This window comes from Marmota marmota, unplaced genomic scaffold, assembly GCF_001458135.2.
Source record: "Marmota marmota marmota unplaced genomic scaffold, marMar, whole genome shotgun sequence".
NCBI lineage: Eukaryota > Metazoa > Chordata > Mammalia > Rodentia > Sciuridae > Marmota > Marmota marmota.
This window is the reverse complement of record NW_026000207.1, coordinates 2942979-2961683: the sequence shown is the minus strand read 5'-3', so window position 1 is coordinate 2961683 and position 18705 is coordinate 2942979. Positions and strand designations below refer to the sequence as shown.

The 18705-nt window shown below is 47.6% G+C and overlaps 1 long non-coding RNA gene, 1 other non-coding gene and 1 pseudogene across 2 annotated transcripts; all 3 read left to right on the top strand.

Moving 5' to 3' along the window:
• Positions 1-3166: 3166 nt before the first annotated feature.
• On the top strand, positions 3167-3239 carry Trnap-ugg. The gene has a single exon. It is a non-coding gene; the product is annotated as a tRNA-Pro (tRNA).
• A 3679-nt stretch (positions 3240-6918) lies between these two features.
• LOC125612803 lies at positions 6919-17633 on the top strand. The gene is made up of 5 exons (XR_007343281.1): positions 6919-7149; positions 13816-13930; positions 14092-14229; positions 14651-14765; positions 14914-17633. It is a non-coding gene; the product is annotated as an uncharacterized LOC125612803 (long non-coding RNA).
• On the top strand, positions 8693-8788 carry LOC125612814 (annotated as a pseudogene).
• Positions 17634-18705: the final 1072 nt, after the last annotated feature.

Sequence of the window (18705 nt, the reverse complement as noted above, 5' to 3'; positions counted from 1 at the left end):
CGGAACCATCCTGTGGTTGGCAGTGCCACTCATGTTCAGGAGGAGCAAGATGAGGCCAGAGTTGGGCCAGGGCTCTGGGAGTGGAAAGGAAGAGATTAAATTGAAAAGGATTAATAAAGTAGAATCAGAAGGGCTCAGTGACCAGCTGGGCATGGAGGCCAGGTTTTGCCTGTAGGGAAGTCACACACCACAGGTGGAACAAACTCTCATTAAAATCAATTAATTAATTATGTTTGCAGCACTAGGGACTGAGCCCAGGGTCTCCTGCATGTAGGCAAGCACTCTACCCTGAGAGATACCCCAGCCCTGTTTTCTTTCTTGTTCCTCTCTTTGGTGCTGGGGTAGGACCCAGGGGTGCCTAACCATTGACCTACCTCCCGGGCTCCCCTTTTTTAAATATTTATTTTTTACTTGTAGTTGAACACAACACCTTTATTTTATTTATTTATTTTTATGTGGTTCTGAGGATTGAACCCAGGGCCTTACAGGTGCTAGGCAAAGGCTCTACTGCTGAGCCACAATCCCAGCCCCCATCCCGGGCCCTGTTTAAATTTTACGTTGAGGGCTGGGGATGGGGCTCAAGCGGTAGCGCACTCGCCTGGCATGTGTGCGGCCCGGGTTTGATCCTCAGCACCACATACCAACAAAGATGTTGTGTCCGCCGAAAACCAAAAAAAATAAATATTAAAATTCTCTCTTTCTCTCTCTCAAATAAATAAATAAAAATTTTTACCTTGAGACAGGGCCTAGTTGTGTTGCTGAGGCTGGAGGCAGACACTCTCCTAGCCCATTCCTTACTTTGCTCCTGGCCTGTCCTTGGTCTCTGTGTCTCTGTGGCTTCTCCATAATGTGGGGACACTCAGCGCCTATCCCGCTGGTCTCTGGTAACATTTAGAAGGGCGCTGGGCACAGTACGAGCACCGCAGGAACACTGGCTCAGGGAGCACAGTGACATAGGACAGCACAGGGTCTGCCTCCTGCTCCCCACTATTTGGGGAGAAGTCTGATATTTGCTGAGTGAAAAGTTTGAAGAACCCCTTTGCAATGAGATCTGTTATTTATTACATTCAGAGGAGTTAATACTGTTTGGAACTAACTCTGATAATGTAGAGATTTTGGATTCTGCTTGTGCTGCTGTCCTGATACTTGCTTGCTTCACGTTTGAATGGTGATTTCACGTACACTTTGAAACGGCCAGCATCATTGCCGTACCCTCTGCTCAGTGTCCACGAACAGGCCGCACCTTGCAGCACCCCCTGCTGAACTCAACAGGGCAGCACCCCCTGCTCCCGCAGTCAGCCGCCCTCCCCAAGGCAGTCAGGACAAGGCGGTTGGTTGGGAGAAACCTGAGGACTCTGGACTTCTGTTACCTTCTCCACACATCAGTTCTCTGAGCAGAGTGTGGCTGGCAGATGCCTCCCCAGCCTCCTCTAAAGCGCATACCCACTCATCGAGAGCAGGGATGCCCAGCAGAAATAGAATGTGGGCCGCCAACACGAGACGCATACCTCCTTTAACATTTTGTAGTAGTCACATTACCAGGAAGAGTAAAGTAAAGCCTGGGGCCATGGCACACACCTTCATCCCAACAACTTGCCTAGGCAGAAGGTTGGCAAGTTCAAGGCCAGCCTGGGCAACTCAGCAAGACCCAGCCTCAAAAAGTCAGAGGTGCAGCTCGATAGTAGAGCAACTCTGGGTTCTCTCCCTAGTGTTGAGAGAGAGAGAGGGAGAGGGACAGAGAGAGGGAGAGAGAAAGAAAACAAGAAGTGGAATTAGTGTTAGTGATGTCTTTCATTTAACTCAGTATGTCCAAGAATCATAATTTCAGCATGAAGTCGGTATGAGGGGATCATCCACAATTTCCACCCTGACTGCTGGAGTGCATGTGAAGCACACCTCGCTTCACATGAGCTGTGGTCCAGTTCTCAACAGCACATGTGCCTCATGCTCGCCACATTGGACATCCAAGGTCTGGCCCATTTCTCCAGTGTCCTGGTCTCGTGGTGTCCACTGTCACCCTTCCATTGCATCTTGCACATCAACCTCAGGGAGATCTCTAACTCTCAGAGCTGAGCCTGTCTCTCCTCTGCTCAGAGCTCTTCCTTGGCTCCCCATCTCCCTGAGGATCAAGTCCCAGCTTCCCACTTGCCATTCCAGGCCCTTCAGGATGGGACCCCAGCTGATCTCTACAGTTGTCCCTTCTTCTCCTCCATCGGAGTCGTCTGTGTCCCCCTTCTGAGCACATTCACCTGCGGTAGCCTCTGGCTAAACCAAGTGTCCATCTGTCTCTACCTGAGTGAGTCAACTCCAGGACCACCTGCGTGGACAACAGTTTAATTAGGCTTGGGAGAGAACAGAGAGCAGAGAGGAGCTGGCCTCCTCCTGGACCAGCGAGCTAAGGATCCTGGGCTGGAATCAGAAAGCAAGGGACCAGTGGGGGCTGGCTGATAGGGAGTGAAGGCCCATAGTTCCTGCCCAAACGGGGGGAGCCAGTGGCAGACAGGGGACTCTGCATCCCCTCACAGCACTAAGTGTTGGATGCTCTGGGTACCTGAAAGAAGGAGAAAGATGTCCCCAATATGAACACAGTCATAAAATCATTGATATTTATTCAGTCTGTACTAATTGATAGTCACTGAGCTAGTTTGTGTGTGTGTGTGTGTGTGTGTTTTGCAGTTCAGGGGTTGGAAGTCAGGCCCTCTCACATGCTAGGTAAGCATTGGACTACTGAGCTACATCCTTCACCCTTTTTATCTGGAGGCAGGAGCTCACTAAATAGCTGAGGCAGGCCATGAACTTGCCTTAGCTTCCCAAGTAGCTGCAGTTACAGGTATGTGCCACCATGCTGGCTTAAGCTAAAAAACCAGCTTTCAGGAAGGAATTTGTGTCTTTGTAATTCTATTCTCAGGCCATTCTTCAAATGTGTTCTAAAACAAAAAGCTTTTATTCTCAAAATTTGGCTTCGTCAGCCTTGAGTAACAAATAGAAGTTCAGAATGAGACAGTAAACAAGTTAGACCAAAAAGACAAGTTGCCTTCGATTACTGAGGTATAGACATAAATTCATAAGATTCCATAAAAATCAGACAACACTTTCCTGAAATAATAGAATCATATTTTTTATATCTTAGAGATGATGCCTTGAAAAATATACTTGTTATGGGGCTGGGGATATAGCTCAGTTGGTAGAGTGTTTGTCTTGGATGCAAAAGGCCCTGGGTTCAATCCCCAGCACCACCAAAAAAAAAAGAAAGAAAGAAAGAAAAATATACTTGTTGAGGACTGCTCTATATCTTGATGGCTTCACAAATAGGTTGAAAAGGAGCTATGTCCCCAGCTGGCTTTATTCGTGTTCGTAGCAAAGTTAGAAAACCTCAGTGGGGAGCTGAACCTGTTGACCTAATGATAATCTAACGACTTCTCATTGGAGACTGCCTTTCAAACGGACTTTTTCCCTCTTACAAAGTTTGAAGACTTGGAAGGAGACGATCCATACATTTAGAAAGTAGAATACGGCAGCTGCTTCTGAGTGGGTTTATTTGCTGTGTGCGAAGAGGCGGGTCAGCAGGAAACTGAGATCCCCACCGCCTTCTGAGCGGCTGCTGTGCACCTGCGCCAGGCCGGGCTCACTCCCAGAAGGCCCAGGGGTGCCTGGCATCTCTGCCTTCCCTGAGGTGGGTAGAGACACAGGCTCCTGCCATCTGTGCCTCCAGCTGCAGGGGTACGATGTTGGCAGCAGTGCCCATCATTCCCACCAACACTCCAGTGAACGCAACTGTCACAGGGTCACGCCTGCCTGCAAAGGGGCTAGAAACACAGCCCCTGGCTGGGGATCTGCTCGCAAGGTGTCAATGTGTGTTTTAGAAACAAAAACTGGATTTGATGAACAGCCATTCCCACTGCTAAGATAAGCTAAATTTTTTAATGTGCATTTCATCCTATAATTCTATAATCATTTATCATATATAATATTCATATAATCATATATTATCTATGTTCTACACACAATATACTCTCCAATCCACAGAGAAAAAAATACAGATCACTTTGTATTGAATGCATATGTGTGTACCAGTGAATGTATGTATGTGTACGATAGCTACCTAGCCTACCCATCACAAGCATATATGCACAGATGTAAATGAATGTGTGTATATAGGCATACGCACTGCATATACATGGGCCTTATTGTCACCAGGAGGTCAGGACTTCTCCAGCTCCTCATTATGCCCCTGGCTATGCCCCAGCACAGAGCCCGAGAATCACAGCTACTCAGCCAATAAATGATAATTATTGAACAAATGAGTAACGAGTTCTCCGAATAGTGAATAAAAATCAGATAGATGATGAATGTGAGAAAACGAATCATTGGATGAATTGGTTAATGAAATAAGGCTGCAGAGGAAATGTGAAGTTGGGACCAGGCTCAGACACCCTGAATTCCCCAGAGTCCTTGAAAGGATTTACCCCATCACCTCCAGGGAAAACACAAGCAAACCCCGGGAGGGATCCTCCTCAGCCAGAACTGAGGGAACAGGCGGGTCCAGGTTGGAGCCCTGGTGCGGCCAGGCATCAGGTATGGGGCCTGCAGAGGTGGCTTCCCGTCTATGCCTCAGTGTTCCCCTCTCAGAGGAGACTAACACCTGCTCTGGCGTGTCCATCACTGCTGCAGGACCCGCACGACACCTAGAACATGCCAGGTGAGCAGCGGGGCTGTGAAAACAAGCTCATTTCCTCTGTCGGCCGGCACAGTTCACTCCCAGCGTGGGCTCTGTCCAGCTAAAGGTTCATCTTCCAAATCTGTGACCCTGGCCCTGCAGGAAACCTGGCTGCCTCCCACCTCCTCAGGCCAGGACAACCGAGCAATCTCTCAAAACCTGCAGGAGAGGAATCGCCACCCACCGCCCTCTCACCCCCTGACTCAGGGAGGGCTTCACCAGCTCTGCTCCTCCTCCAAGGTCAGTGGCTCCCTCCTGCTGGGCCCCAGGCTCCTGGAGATGGCACGAAGGGGGCCCACGCATCCCCAGTGTCTCACCTGGAATTTACACAGCCTCCTGTATCAGGGAGGGTCTGATTCTATAATTTTTCCAGAGAGGAACATGGTGTGAGATGGTCAAAAGGAGCAGGTCACTAGGTAAACAGCCAAGTGACAGAGATGCGGAAAGGCCCCAGAGAGGAAGGAGACACACCAGGTCAGACAGACAGACAGACAGACACAGAAAGAAAAGAGAAAGGCAGGGAAACCCTGGGAGTAGATGGATGAGGTGCAGACCAAGCAAGGGGGAGCCAGAGAGCCAAGCAGAGGGAGGATAAACCAAGGCGAATGAGGCGGAAGACCAGGAGAATGTGGGGGCCAGAGGGACCCCGAGTGAGCACAGCGAGAAGAGCACTCGGTATTTGAGGTCCTTGTTCAAGACTGAGCTGTCTTGTTCTCCGGAGGCCACGCCGTTGCAGGCCACACCCAAATGTCAACCTGGGGAGTTGTTTCCCCCTCGCTAGTCTCCCAACTCCTCCTCCCTCCAGGGACTCCAAGTGGGAGAGGGTCAGGCCTCAGGACCCTCCCTCAGGGACCCTCCTCCTGAAGGGACTGATTGACTCCACTTCTTCAAACATGGCTCATGGGAACTTGTTTGGGGGCTCAAGTTAAGTCTTTTTTTTTTCCTTCCTTTGTTTGCTTTTCCCCAAGAAGAGAGCATGATCAGGCTCCACTGAGAGAAGGGGGGACTAAGGGCGAGGCCTGGCGGGGAAGCAGTGGAGCCTAGAGGGGGCAGGAGGAGTGGGAAGACTGGGGGCGGGGGAGGGCTGTAAGGGAGCAAGGGCAGAGGGTTCCAGGTGTGGTGCATCCTCTATCCCACACAGGTTGACCCAGATCCGGGCAGCCCCAAGGAGATTCGCCAGGCTGTAAGGAGCCCCCATGTGACCTTATTCAGTGGGTGGCCATCGCACAGCTCAAAGTCTCACTCAGCTTTATATACCGGGTCACAGCAAAGCCAGCAGCACGCCAGATGTATCCTGTGGTTTTATAAGAATGTGCATGCTCTGGGGCTGGGTTGTGCCGCAGTCGTAGAGCACATGTGAGGCACGAGATTCAATTCTCAGTACCGCGTGTGAGTAAATAAATAAAATAAAGGTCCATCCACAACTACTTAAAAAAAAAAAAAGAAAGAAAGAAAAAGAACGTGCATGCTTTTTTGTTTGTTTGTTTGTTTTGGTAGCAGGGATTGCACCCAGGGTGCTTAACCCCTAAGCCATATCCCCAGAACTTTTAATTTTTTGTTGTGAGACAGGGTCTCACTAAGTTGCTTAGGACCTTGCTAAGTTGCTGAGGCTGGTCTTGAACTTGTGGTCCTCCTGCCTCAGCCTCTCCAGTAACTGGGATTATAGGCATGCACCACTATGAGGTAGGAGTTCAGGGACACTCTGGTCCATGGGTACAGTATCAAGAGGGTGCATACTCCACCTTGGGAGGTGGTCAGTGTGTCAAGGGCCATCCTATTTCCCTGTCCTGCTTTCTTCATTTGGTACACTTCTTCATTTAAGAAGGCAAAGGACTCACAGTGGCATTGAGGGCTCTGGCTGTGTGCAGTGCCAGAGCTGTAATCTCCACCTCATGAACAATGGTGGCCACTTGCGGTGAAAGCAAGGCTAAGGGGTAGTACCACTGTGGAGTGCACTTCACGCAAAGCCTTCTCTTGAAAGTGTCCCGTAAGGTTTAATTTGAATTGTCAACTTGCTTGGATTGAGATATGCTGATGATTAAGAGGCTTATGGGTGTGTCAGTGAGGGTGTGTCCAGGAATGATTGGCATGTGGGAGAGCCAACTGAAATGGAGACCCACCTAAGCATGGGCAGCACCGTCCAATAGGATGATGGCTTGGATGGAATAAAAGTTGGAAGAACAAGGAAGCAGCAACAGATGCAAGCTGCGTTCTTCTTGAGGAGGCTCTTGGTTGCTGCTGTGATCCTCTGAGGATATCAGAGTCTCACTTCTTCATTTTTACAAACCAGACTCTGCCAGCGATTCTCCAGAAGCCTTCAGTCTCAGACTCAGGTAGCACCTTTAATTCCTCTTGTCTGGGGCTTCAGCTATTGGTTCTTCCAGCTGTCCAGACTGCAGATGGCCATTGTGGACTATCCAGCTTCTGGTCAGGTAAGCCAGCCTAATAAATCCCCTTTTTATAATTATACTTCCTGTTGATACTGTTCCTCTGGAGAGCCCTGACTACTTCATGTCCCAACTGGATAGACACTTGGATAAGAATTTGAAAACTTTGCTGGGAGGTATGGCCTTCCCCCAGTGCATGGACCAGTCCACTTGGTAGGTAAATATGGTTACCCACATTGTCTACATACCCATAAATATCCCAGGGGCAAGGGGTAGGCAGAGCTACCATTTCATGACTCCCAGTGTTAGAACCTTTAACTGTTATAGTGCATAAGACGTGCAGGGTCCACCCCATAGATCCTCCTGCCCCCCTATTGTCACACTGGGGTGCCTTCTGGTTAAGGTCTACAGCTTCAGTAGGGAGCCATCTTACACCATCCCACACTGAATAACTCTAGAGGGTCATGACAGAGTTGCCCACTGTTGTCCACCTGCAAATATATGACTCCTTGTATAGTTCCATTGAGGGTCAGCATGCTCCAAGTCCAGGCAGAGGTTGTTGGATGACAACAGGGGACCCTGGGCGCTCTGCACAGTCTGCTTGGCTCCCTTGAATGCCTGGTCACTTCCTGTAGCCCAGTCCCACTTTTCTCCCTTCTTTACTAGGGCAGAAGAGTCTGTATCATTTGGGCCAGAGAGGGAAAAAACACTCTCCAATACCCTGACAATCCCTAAAGGGTTTGTAATTGCTTTATGGTTGTGGAAATGCGGTAGGCCTGGAACCTATCAATAACTGCATTGGGAATAACTTTTGCCTTCCCTGGCAGGACAACCCCCAAGAAATTGGCAGACAATCCAGGTCCTTGCAACTTGTTGCTATTGATAGACAGACCACATGTTGCCAGATGGACTAGCAATTTCAGCACAGCATCCACTAAATCTGCAAAGGAACCACTGGTAACAAACGATCCCCAATTATAGTGGAATAGACACACAGGGGATGGCTTTGGCCATGGCCAAGTCAGAGGCTCCTGGACCAAGGTACATAGATGGTCTATGCAAATATCCCCGAGGCAGCAAGGGAATGGTGCACTGCCACCCATCCCACATGAAAGAAAATTGGTCTTGGCCACCAACAGCGATATCTGTGGGAGAGAAGGCATTAGCTAAATCAAAATGGATGCCCATAAGTCGTCAGTCAATACGTCCCTCAGGTCAGCCACTAAAGGAAAGGCAGCCTGACCTGGGGGAGCCACTTTACTAAGCCCGCAATAGTCCACAGTTGTTCCCCAGGATCTATCCGGTTTCTTCACTGTCCACACTGGGGAGCTGAAGGAACTACGGGCCGGTGGCACTGTGCCCGCCCTTCCAGCTCTGCCACGGCCACAGTCTCTCTCCATGCCTTGCAAGTTGACATTGCTTGTTGTTGGCGATGTGTCTGGTGGTGGCAGTGAAGCACCAGGGATCCCCCACGCCCCCACCACTGCCGTTAGTTACAGCACAGACACACAGCGAAGCCCTCCTCCATAAGCCTTGGAGGATGTCCACCTGGCTTGCACTTTATTTACTTATATTTTTTGGCTTTTCAGTATTTATTTATGACATAAAATAAAATTGGAACGATACAGAGAATATTAGCTTGACCCCTGTGTACTTTATTTGTTTACATTTTTTTCATAGTTTTATTGAGGTAAAATTGAAGCACAATAAAATGCACATATTTGAAGTATGCAATTTGATCAGTTTTTACATGTAAGTAACCAATACAATTAAAATAAAAGCATTTCCATTACTTTTTTTAAAAATTGAAATTGTGCAGACTGTGTTTTCCAAATGAGTTATTACATTAGAAATCAATCACCTTAAGTTATATAGAACCTCACCTCCACATGTCAACTACTTCAAAATTAAATGGCACACATAAATATCTCAGAGGTCAAGGAAGAAAGCACAGTAAAAGCAAATAAAAAATGCTTCAAACTAAGTGATAACAAAAGGTTAAAATCAGGATCTCTGGTATGAAACAGTACTCAGATGAATATTTGCAACTTAGAGTCTTTGTATCAGAAAGAAGCTAGAATAACAATCAAGTTATTTTCAGATTATGTAGTAGGAAGGAAAAAGTAAGAGCAGGGGCAGAAATATATAAAATAGAGAAAAATAATATAGCTAAAGTTTGATTTAAAAATAAATAAGTCTAATCAAGAAAAAAGCAAGAATTAAAAAATTAATATCAATGGAAAGGGAGCCATCAAAATGACCCTACAGGTGCCAAAAAATCTTTTAAGGTAATATTACAATTGCATGCCAACATATGTGATAGCTTACATAACATGGTCTGTGTTAGAGAAGGATCCGTGTGCAGCTGGGATGAAAGTGTATTCCATCATTGATGGATGAGATAGTCTATATATGTCTACAGAAGACATGCAGAGCTGCAGGGAGGTCTGACATATCTTCATTCAATCCATGCTGCAGAAAGCCCCTGCTCAGCTTATATACAGAATTACAACGAGCCAGCTGCATGCCAAATGTGATGTGTGGTTATATAAGAACGAGCATGGCTCTATTGTTCCCGACTTACATAGGACATCTTAGTCATTGCTTCCTTGGCGAGGGAGCCTGATTGATTCCATTTTTATTTCTTTCTTTTAATATTTTTTTAGTTGTTGATGGACTTTTATTTTATTCATTTATTTATATGTGGTGCTGAGAATTGAACCCAGTGCCTCACACATGCTAGGCAAGTGCTCTACCACTGAACCACAACCCCAGCCCCTTGATTCCATTTTTCTTACATGAGGTCTGGCAGAAAGGGGGCAAAGAGAGTGTGTAGATAATAAGTCTTGGAGGAAAGAGTGCAGAGTATGGGAGAGAGTAAGCATGCAAAAGGAAAGACACAGAGTTCACAAGAGAGAAGGAGCTAGTTCCAGGAGAAATGGGGGGTAGGCAAAGAGCAAGTAACAGAGGCAGAAAAGGGAGAGGTTGTGAGAGGAAGAGCATCTGGTTTGGTAAAGAGAAATGTGGCTAGCGAGGGAGGGAGCTTCCCAGGGAAGAAGAAAGTAGATATGTTGGGACCACACAGCTGGGTATAAAAGTCTGTTGGATAGAAAGTCAGCTAGGGAGTAGGAAAAAATATGGGGGTGTGGGCTAAAAGCATCATGCAGATGGAGAAAGAAGATGGGGCTATGGTCCTGGGAAAAGAGTTGAGGAACAGAGAGGAGTACAGCACAGAGCAGGGAGGGAAAAACCAGCTTGGAGGAGCAACGACAGTGGACTGATATGTATGGGGGAAAGGACCAGGTATTTATTAAATAGAGTTGTTCCATATGAAGAAGGTGAAATAAATTATGTTTTAGCAGAGCACTTGCACAGAGCCTGATCTGAGTACATTCGGGTTTCAAGGCTACCATTTTTCCAACCCCAGTAATCCTATACAATAGCCACCAACCACAAGTAGCTATTGAGCATTTGAACTGCGGCAAGTCTGAATGAAGATATTCTCTGAGTGCAAAATACACCCCTGATTTCAAAGAGTTGGTATGAAAAAAGTGACAAGTTTCATTAATACATTCTTGTATCTGTTAGATATTGAAATTATAATATTCTATCTGGGCACAGTGGCAGGAGTAATCCTGTGTGTGTAATCCCCAGCTAATCAGGAGGCTAAGGCAGAAGACTCCCAAGTTCAAGGTCAGCCTGGGCCACTTAGAGAGATCCTACCTCAAACTAAAAATAAAATAAAATAAAAAAGGCTAGGGATGTAGTTCAATGGAAGAGCAGTTGCCTAGCATACAATTGAACTGGGTTCAATTCCAGTTCCACCAAGAAAAAAAAAAGATAATATTTTGGATTTTAAATAAAATACATTATTAAAATTATTTTCATCAGTTTCTTTCTACTTGATGATTCCCAGAACTTTTAAAATTATACATGTAGTGTACATTATAGTCTGTTGGAAAACATTGTTATACAGAAATTAAATTTCCTTAGGTGGGGTTGGGTAGTGGGGGATGGAGAGGGTGGTTAACAAGTATGGGAGTGCAGTTGGATAGAAGGAATAACTTCTTGTTGTGTTTTGCAGTGCTGGGGATTGAACACAGGGCCTTGCTAAATGCATGCTCTTCCACTGAGCTACACCTCAGCCCAGGAGGAATAACTTCTAAACATCTATAGCACAGTAGGGTAACTATGGTTGACAATACTTAATTGAAACATTTCAGAATAGTTTAGTAGAGAGGATTTGGCATGTTCCCAGCATAAGGAAATGGTAATGGTTGAGGGGGTGAATATACATATTACCCTGATCTGATCATTACATGTTGTGTATTGAAATGTCACACTGTACCCCATGAATATGTAAAATTATTATAATCAATTAAAAATTTAAAATATTTTTTAAAGTATTCAATTAGGTGTCATGTCTACAATGCAAGATAATGAGCAGCTCTGAGCAAGTTCACTCAGGCATGAGGCAGTGAGACAAAGGCAGTATGGCCACCCCTGGCTGACACCAACACAACATGCCATCAATCACAAGACAACTCGTTTCAAAGATAATAAAAAATTCTGGGCATGGTGTGCAGGCCTGTAATCCCTGTTGCTCAGGAGGCTGAGGAAGGAAGATTGCAACTTCAAAGTCAGCCTCAGCAATTTAGGGAGTCCTTAAGCAACTTAGTGAAAACTTGCCTGTAAATAAAATATTTTTAGTTGTAGACAATACTCTTATTTTTTTTATTTTTATGTGGTGCTGAGGATCGAACCCAGGGCCTTGCACGTGCTAGGCGAGCACTCTACAACTGAGCCACAACCCCAGCCCTTGTAAATAAAATATTTTTAAGAGGGGATGGAAATGTGGCTAAGTGGTTAAGGATCCCTTGGTTAAATCTCCAGTACCAAAAAAAACCAAACAAACAAAAAATATATATATATATGAAATGATAGAATGAAGGAAAGAAAGAAAGAAACAGGAAAGATGATATAACTTCATGAAAGACTTAATTCATGTAAAATAGCAAACCCTGGGCTATGAACTCATGCTATGTTACTATTTTCCCTGACCTAGGATTCATACTCCACCTTCCTCTCTAAATTAATCAGAATTTTTGTGGTTTCTATAGATAGGAAAAGTGGCTAAACAAAAATAAATACATAAATAAAAGTTCATATTATTGGAACCCAATATAAACAAAAACAATAGTTAATTGCTATAAATGTATATTCCAGACTTTTTTTTTTTTTGGTACCTGGAGTTGAACCCAGAGGTCTTCAATGTTGAGCTACATCACCAGCCGTTTTTATTTTTTATTCTGAGACAGGGTCTCACTAAGGTTCTTAGGGCCTCACTAAATGGCTGAGGCTGGCCTCACTAAATGGCTGAGGCTGGCCTCACACTTGCGATCTTCCTACCTCACCCTCCTGGGTCAGTGGGATTACAGGTGGGCACCAGTGTGCTTGGCTTCTAGACTTTCTTAAGTGTCAGACCCTCTTGTCTAAATGGGAGTGTGGGTTTTGTTTTTCAGTTCTGAGGAGGTAACCCGTGGCCTCACATGTGCTAGGCAGACCCTCTACCTCTGAGCTGGATCCCCAGCCTGTGGCTTGTTCTTTGTCCAGGATTCACAGGGACAGAGCCCCAGCCACACTGCCGGGAGAGCCAATCACCTGGTGTAGGAGTCCAGGCTGGGACACAACACTCTTTGGGCCAGAGCTGGCAGCACCGTCCTAGCCCCACATACACATATACTTGGGAAAGTTAGTGAGCGCACCACGGAGGGCAGGAGGTGATTTTGCATATGAGCAAACTGTGGCTCAAGTTACAGGGCTCTGTCTGGGCAAGTGACTTCCCCCTCGTTCACAGCCACTGAAAATCATGAACACTTGTAATCTGCAGACTAAATACCCAGCAGTCAATTAGAGAAAAACACATTTTTCTTCCACTGGGCCTTTTGTGGATGGTGATCATCCAAATTGGAATTATGTTCTTGGAGGACAAGGAGAAGTGTCCCTGTGTGAGTTTTCTAGACTGGCTTCTGACGTCTGTCTTGGAGGGCCAAGCCAGGGCTGGCCGGCGACTGACTGACCACAAAGGATTTCAAGCGTCCACAGAGGGAGCTGGAGACCAGAACCGAGACTGAAAAGGGGAAGGAAATGAAGTTGAGAAGCCTTAAGTCCTTAAATGAAATGACTCACCTCGCAGCGGGAGGAGGGCAAGCAGGAGGCCCCTGAGCGAGCAGGGACCCAGAAACACAGAGGTGCTCAGGCAGAGGAGTTCAGATAACCTAACAGAGCACCCAAAATGCAAATTAAAGCACGCCGTTGTTCTTGGAGGGAAAGAAAAAATTCCTCATAAGTGCTATAAGCCAGTGGCGACCAGCACAGGGCCGAGCCGGGTCACAGGAAGGTCACGGCAGCCGTGGAAACTGGTATGGCCTCAGGTATTAAGATCCCTTTGCTCCTTTCAATGGTGCTGGGGACTGAACCAGGCCTCACACATGCTAGGTAGGTGCTCCTCCACCATAAGATCCTTAGGGGTGATCCTATGACAAATACTTCAGCCAACTGCATTCAGCAAACTGCATTTGCCGAGGCGGTTCAGCTCCGTGAAGGTAGCTGGAATGTTTGCAGTGCCACCAGATAAAATTGGCACTCAGGACAGGACAGCCATCTGTTTTTGTTTGTTTGTTTGTTTGTTTGTTTTGTTTTTGTTTTCAGTGCTAGGAACGGAACCCAGGCCCTCAAGCATGCTAACAAGCACTCTACCACTGAGCTACACACCCCAGCCCTCACTCACTTCTTTATTTAAGCAATAAGGATGGGAGCCAAACAGGTCAGTGCACACCTGCAATCCCAGTTACTGGGGAGGCTGAGGCGGGAGGATTGCAAGTTTGAGGCTCTAGTAATTTAATGAGACTCTGACTCAAAATAAAATTTTATAAAGGGGTTGGGGAGGTAACTCAGAGGTAAACTGCTTCTGGGTTTAATCTCCAGTACCATAATCATCATCACCAACACCACCACGACCATCAACATGATCAAAAAGAAAAGGAGCCAGGCACGGTGGCACGTGCCTGTAACCCCAGCAGCTGGGGAGGCTGAGGCAAGTTCAAAGCCAATTTCTGCAACTTGGTGAGTCAATAAGCAACTTAGTGAGACCCTGTCTCAAAATAAAAATAAAAAGGGTTGGGGAGGTGGCTCAAGGGTAAGCACCCCTGGGTCCAATCCCTGGTACCAAAAGGAGGAGGAGGAGGAGGAAGTGGGCATGGTGGCACACACCCGTAATCCCAGGGACTCAGTAGGTTGACAGAGGAGGAACCCAACAAGTTTGAGGCCAGCCTCAGCAACTTAGCAAGACCCTGTCTCAAAATAAAATAAAGAGGGTTGGAGCACAGTGGTAGAGCACCCTGGGTTCAACTCCCAGTATCAATAAGTAAACAAACAGGAAGACAAAAAAGAAAAAAAGAGGGAGGAAGGGTCTTGAGCCATCAGTTAAATATGTCAGAGGTGGAGGGGTCCAGGTGCACCCAATGAGCTTGCCACCGTGTTCCAGCACAGGAAGAAGTCTACCGAATCAGGAAACTAGTAAATCTAGAAAAGAAATGAGGCTTTGAGTTTGGTTCTAAACGAGGGCTTCTTGACCTTGGCACAGTCGTCCCTGGGATCAGGTAACTGGTGGGGAGCCCTCCTGGGTGCTGCTGGCTCTGCTCGCTAGATCCCTGCCTAGATCGCTCCCCCAGCAGTGGCAACACAGTGTCTGGGGGCGTGGTGGGGGTCCCCTGGGAGGGGGGACTAGTCACTCTTTCTATTCTGCAGGCTTGGTGCTTTGACCTTGGAGACCTTGCTCTGGCTGGAGGGAGCGTCCCTCCAGCGATGATCAGTTCCTAGAGGTGGCACATTTCGCAGAAAGAGCCTCTCCTACACGGGCCAGCCAATCCAGAGCGCACGCCCAGACGCCTCCTCCACCAGGTTCTCATGCTCTGGGCCACCTAGAGTTGTTCACTGCCCCGTCCCCCAGGGCAGGCGCAGGACAACTCCTGGCTACCTGTGTCCCACAGCCTGCTGAAGTCACTCCAACCAGCTGATCCTAAAGCTACTTGCCCTGACAGTCACATTTCTTCCCATGAAAACCACAGCCTGCATTATTTCCTCCGTCTCCTTCTGCCTCCTGACAAACCCTGCAGAGTATGCCCATCCCTTCCTTGGGCTCTATGAGTCACAAATTACACCCCCCCCCTTCTCTCTCTCTCTCTCTCTCTCTCTCTCTCTCTCTCTCTCCAGGGATGGAAACCGTTTGTTGTTGTTGTTGTTGTTTAATCACTGAGCCACATCCACAGCCCCCACTTTTTTTTAGCTTTGAGATAGGGTCTTGATAAATGACTGTGCTGGCCTCACATTGGCAATCCTCCTGCCTCTCAGCCTCCTGAATGGCTGAGATTACAGACATGGGCCACTTCACTTGGCTGAATTTTTGTTTTACCTTTCAACAGATTAAAAATGTCATCTGGGCTGTGCACGTGACACATGCCTATAATCCCAGTGACTTGTGAGACCAAGGCAGGAGAACCACAAATTTGAGACCAGTCTGGGTAATTTAGCAAGGCTCTGTCTCAAAATAAAATAAAATGGGCTGGGGATGTAGCTCAGTGGTAGAGCACTCACCCAGCCCGCCTGAAGCCCTGGGTTGGATCCCCAGCACTGGGGGGTGGGGGGAACACACACACTCACACACACCACACCACGTGAGAGATAAGGGGTACTTCAGATCACTGCTCCCGGAGGGGCTGCCTTGTCCAGCTCTGCCAGCTTTCAAAGTTTTCTCTTTATTGTTGGCCACCGGCAGCTTGACTGTGACAGGCCTGAGTGTGGTTTTCATTGCATTTATACCAAAAGGACATTTCAGTAGTTATTTCCTTAACAATGCTCGCCCTAGGTTTTCCCCTCTTCACTGCATGTTGAAGCCAGACCCTGGTCTCAGTGACAATTGGGTTAAAGACAGGCCTCTTGTCCTTCCGGCCCATTTTTCAGGCAGCCCTGAGCCCCTAGATGGCAGCACGTGGTGTTGGAGATGAGACTGGGGGCAGGCGGGTTTCAGGGTCTCCAGGCCTGTCTGACCACATGGCTGCAGTGTCTCCAGTGCGACCCTAGGCTGGGCAGTGACCCCAGGATTCTAGTGCATTGAGTGACTTAGTCACCAAGCAGCCCACGTATTTTAAAACAATTAGAGGCAGTGAGACACAATCTGCTTCCTTTTTTTTGTGGTACTGGAGGTGGAGCCCAGGGCCTCCCAAGTGCTAGGCAAGTGTTCCGCCCCTGACCAACACCCTGCTCTCTGGTTCCATTTCATCCTCCTTCCTCATAGCTGGCCCCGCCCACTCCATGACCAACTCTACCTGCCAGACAGCCTTGTGCAGAGGGCTGAGGGGCCTCCCGTAACTGGCTGTGGTCTAATTCCAGGAAATCTCACCCTGTGTGTCCTGCGGAGGCGGGGGTGGGAGGGGGCTAGGTTGGCCAAACCTCACTTCTTAGGGGTAAGTTTGAGCCAGGATGTCAGCAATGTCAGCACCCCCCCCAAACTGTGATTCTACACCATTATGTAGAGGTGACATGGAAATTGTGTGTCACAAATTTTGGAAACTATACATTGCATTTTGCTTGAAGAACCATCCTGCACACAAGGGGTCTGGGGTGCAGAGACCCATCAAATCCCAGACTGTCCCCCAAATTATTAGAAATGCTTCTTTTCTCTAAGCACTTGTGTTGGTACCCCCAGCACAGCACGTGGGGGTCCCAGATATGCAGGGCCTGGGACCTGGACTGTACCGGGATCCTCTTTCTCCTTCCTCCCTCCGGGTTCTTCAACCAACCCTTCTCACTCTGCAGATCAACCCTCTATTGTCTCTTTCCTACACAAGGCTTCTATACTTATATGCATAATTTTTATTAATGTCTGCTTTCCCCAACAGACTCTAAGTTCCACATCAGCAGGGATCATTTTTCTGTCTCCTTATGGTAACTCTACCAACAGGTATAGGGCTGACTCATGATTTCCAAGACAAAAATTATTAAATAAATGAAATAATGAGAAAGTGAAATATCACATTTTCCCTTTATGCCCTTCACATGCACCTCTGTTTTCCCTCTTCCTCCAGCACGCTCTCCTTCCCCTCGTTTTCTCCAGTCCCTTCTCTCAACCGTCTCCTCACCCACACAGCATCCACTCACTCCAGCATGTCCCAAACTCTGTGTGGCTCCGAGGACAAAGACAACGTGTCTTCCGTCCCTTCTCCTGGGACCCCACGTTTAGTGGAGGTAGATAGAAATCAGCATCCTGTTAGCCATGACTGCCAGCTAAGCAGCCCCTCCGAATGTGGGCAGCCAAACCCCCAAATAAATTCATCTGCCTCCCAGAGCACCTTGGCCCCAATCCTCTGGATATGCCCATTGGCCTCACAGAATATTCCAGATGAGTGCTTCTTCCTCTTACAAGATGCATCTGCATGTCCCATTACAGCAATAAAAGGATTCTCAGAAGAGTTACTTTCTCTTAACATTTTACTATGCTTCACACATCCTTCCAAATCCTTTGAGACACCAAGCTCTTAAGCCGGAAGGAGAACCATGGCCCTAATCCTCCACGTCTGGAATTTAGAGGGAGAGAGACCTCGGAGTGATGAGCAGCCTCTTCCTCGAGGGCGTGTTGGTCAGGTCTGGGATTTTACAGTACTGTATGTACTAAGAAGCCTCCTGTTCGTGTTGCCTGGATCCTGGCAGACCACACAGGGACATCGTAGCTCACAGCCGAGTGGGCAGCATGGGTATTGTGTTTGGGTCTGTTTCCCTGTCCCCAAGTCTCACTTGGGCAACACAGAGGGGCCCAGCCAGCCAGCAGGGTTTGCATCACAGCAGAACAGTCTGGAGAACCCACCCACTTTGTCCCAGGGGGAGACTTCCTTGTCCATCAGGCTTGCTGATGGCAGACTCCACCCTGAGAATCAGCCAGGTGTGGAGAGGTGGAACCTGTGTTCCTGGCCTGTCCAGTGGCAGTGCATAGGGCTGCCTCTCCCAGCCCTGTGTTGGAGCTAATGAGCCCTTCACATGACCTCGACCTATAGACCCTGGATGGACGTATGTGTCACTGCGACTTACTCACCACCCCCCACCAAGGGCCCTACTTCTTAACACTATCACATTGCAGATTAGGGTCCAGCATATGAATTTTATGGTGATATCAGATAATACTAATCCCCATAGCACTGCCAATACTAATACTAATCTCCTTTAATCTCCTTTAATCAGGCCGAGAGAGAGAGAGAGAGAGAGAGAGAGAGAGAGAGAGAGAGAGAGAGAGAGAGAGAATACTTGTGCATACTTGTATTTCTTAAAAAAAATGAGAGAGAGAGAAAAAAGAACAATGAAACCCCACATTAGGAAGGCCATGAGTGAGGGGACCTTGCTATTGGTAACCTCAGTAACTTGCAGCAGGCCACACAATTGCTCATGGACAGTCCTGCCAGGATCCGTGATCCAACCCTTTGGGATCTGTTCTCCAAGTGTATCTTTCCTACTCCCCAAACCCTGCTGGCTCTCAGGTCTCGCCCCTTCCTC